Source organism: Manacus vitellinus, unplaced genomic scaffold (assembly GCF_001715985.3).
Source record: "Manacus vitellinus isolate BGI_N305 unplaced genomic scaffold, ASM171598v3 ctg7180002219308_pilon, whole genome shotgun sequence".
In the NCBI taxonomy this organism is placed as follows: Eukaryota; Metazoa; Chordata; class Aves; order Passeriformes; family Pipridae; genus Manacus; species Manacus vitellinus.
In genome coordinates, this window is record NW_021937362.1 from 1 (window position 1) to 3,040 (window position 3,040).

General features: G+C 57.3%; 1 long non-coding RNA gene across 1 annotated transcript; it reads right to left on the minus strand.

Moving 5' to 3' along the window:
* Window positions 1-742: 742 nt before the first annotated feature.
* Window positions 743-1,810, minus strand: LOC115307831. The gene is made up of 2 exons (XR_003916209.1): window positions 992-1,810; window positions 743-959 (listed from the first exon to the last, which is right to left on the minus strand). It is a non-coding gene; the product is annotated as an uncharacterized LOC115307831 (long non-coding RNA).
* Window positions 1,811-3,040: the final 1,230 nt, after the last annotated feature.

The window sequence follows — 3,040 nt, forward strand, 5'->3', positions numbered from 1 at the left end:
CCCCTATAGATTCCATATGGCCCCGGGAGGGTCCCTCATGGGTTCTATATGGCCTGGGGCGTCCCTTTGAATTCCCTATGGCGCTGGAGTGGTCCCTATAGATTCTATATGGCCTGGAGGGGGGGCCCCAATGGGTTCTCTGAGCTCCCAGGGGGTCTCTCTTATAGGGCACTAGAGGTCCCCATGGGTTCCATAGGGCCCTGAGGGATCCCTATGGATTCTATACGGCCCTAGGGGGTCCCTGTGGGTTCCATAAGGCCCTGGAAGGTCCCTATATGGCCCCAGGAGCGTTTCTATGGCCCTGGGGGGTTCCATAAGGCCCTGGGGGTGTTTCTATGGCTCTGGGAGGTGCCTATGGATTCTATACAGCCCCGGGGGGGTTTCTATGACCCTGGGGGTCCCTATGGATTCTATATGGCCCTAGGGGGTCCCTATGGGTTCCATAAGGCCCTGGGGGTGTTTCTATGGCCCTGGGGGGTCCCTATGGGTTCTATACAGCCCGGGGGGGTCCCCATGGGTTCTGTATGGCCCTGGGGGTCCCCTATGGATTCTATACAGCCTGGGGGGGTCCCTATGGGTTCTATATGGCCCTGGGGGTCCCTATGGATTCTATATGGCCCTAGGGGGTCCCTATGGGTTCCATAAGGCCCTGGGGGTCCCTATGGGTTCTGTAGGGCCCCGGGGGTCCCCCATAGGTGTCCGAGGGTGTTAGTGTGTTAGTGCCCCTCCCCCGAAGGCGCCGTTAACCAAATCCTCCTTTATTAGCCCCGAAATCGCCGTTAATTAAAAACGCGCCGGCCCCTCCCCCCTATAAAATCTGTACATCGGCCCCGCCCCGCGGGAGGGGGAGGGGCCGGGGGGAGGGAGGGGGGGAGGGGATGCCCCAGGAAGGGTCCGGGACCCCCAGGGAGCTCCTTCATTAAACTCACTGACCTCGTTAACCTCATTAACCCACTGACCTCATTAACCCCACTGACCTCATTAACCCAACCTCATTAACCTCATTAACCCCAACCCATCGACCTCGTTGACCTCATTAACCCACTGACCTCATTAACCCCACTGACCTCATTAACCCATTGACCTCATTAACCTCATTATCCCCAACCCATCGACCTCATTAACCTCATTAACCCACTGACCTCATTAACCTCATTAACCCCATTAGTGCCATGAACCTCATTAACCCCATTAACCCCCCTGACTTCATTAAAATCATTAACCCATTGACCTCATTAAGGTCATTAAGCTCATTAACCCATTGATCTTGTTAATCCCATGGGCCCCATTAACCTCATTAACCTCAGTGACCTCATTAAGCTCATTAAACTCCACCCCAGGGTCCCCCATCACCCAACGAACCTTAATGAGCCCCAAAACCCGGGTCCCACTAATTAACAACCCTTAATAGGCCCCCACAGCCTAACGAACCCCAAAACTTGGGTCCTGCTAATTAACAACCCTTAACGAGCCCCCAACAACCTAATGACCCCCCAAGATCAGAGTCCCACTAATTAATGACCCTTAATGAGTCTCCAGCTCCCAAGATCTGGGTCCCCCCATTAAAGAGCCCCCACAGGTCCCTCATCACCTCATCAGCCTTAATGAGCCTTAATTAACGAGCCCACCACACAAGAACCCCCAGATGAGGCTCTCCAGGACCTAACGAGCCCCATCAGGTCCTTCCTCACCTGCTAATGAGCCTTAATGAGTCCCCACTGCTTAATGAGCCCACAAGCTCCTCCACTACCTCCTAACGAGCCCTAATGAGCCCCCACCACTTAATGAGCCTTAATGAGCCCCCACCACTTAATGAGCCTTAATGAGTCCCCACCCCTGATGACCCCCAAACCCGGGCCCCCACCCCCCACCAGCTTCTTCATCACCCAACAGCCTTAATGAGCCCACCACCTCCTAATGAGCCTTAACGAGTCCCTTAATGAGTCCCCACTGCCTGACGACCCCAAAACTTGGGCCCCCATCGCCCAAGGAGCCTTAACGAGCCCCCCACCTCCTAATGAGCCTTAATGAGCCCCCACCACCTGATGACCCCCCAGACCAAGGTCTCCATCTCCTAATGAGCCTTAATGAGTCCTGGCCATTTAATGAGGCCAAATAGCTCCTCTGTCAACCTCCCTGATGAGTCCCCCCACCTCAGACCCCAAACCCAGCTCCCCCCAGCTCCTAACGAAGCCTTAATGAGTCCCTCAGCCTTGATGACTCCAAACCTGGACCCCTAGTGACCCCAGTACCCCCAAACCTGGACCCATGTGAATCCCCAGTGACCTCCGCAGAGATCCCAGTGACCCAGTGACACCCAGTGACCCCCGTGGACCCCCCAAACCTGGACCCCAGTGACCCCCAGTGGACGCCCAGTGATCCCCAGTGAGCCCCAGTGATCCCGCAGTTGAGCCCTGGTGACCCCCAGTGAGCCCCCAGTGGACCCCCAGCAAGCCAGTGCCCCCCAGTTGACTCCCAGTGCCCCCCAGTTGACTCCCATGAACCCCCAGTTGACCCTCCAGTGACCCCAGTGATTCCCCATGACCCAGTGAGCCCCAAGTGACCCCCAAAACCTGACCCAGTTGAACCCCCAGTGAGCCTCCAAAGCTGACCCCGCAGTGATCCCAGTGACTCTCAGTGACCCAGTTGAGCCCCAGTGACCCCAGTGACCCCAAGTACTCCCAGTGACTCCCCAGATTGACCCCCAGTGCCCCCCAGCACCTCCTGCCAAGCCCCAGCGAGGCCCCACCACGGGATGCCCCCAGACCCAGGGCTGCCCCCCCTCGAGGTGGGTTCTCTGCCCCACAACGAGCCCCCACGACCTAACAAGCCCCACCAGGTCCTTCACCAGCCCTAACGAGCCTTAACGAGCCCCACCAGGTCCTTCACCAGCCCTAATGAACCTTAACGAGCCCCCATGACCTAACAAGCCCCACCAAATCCTTCACCAGCCCTAACGAGCCTTAACGAGCCCCCACGATCTAACGAGCCCCACCAGGTCCTTCACCAGCCCTAATGAACCTTAACGAGCACCCATGAC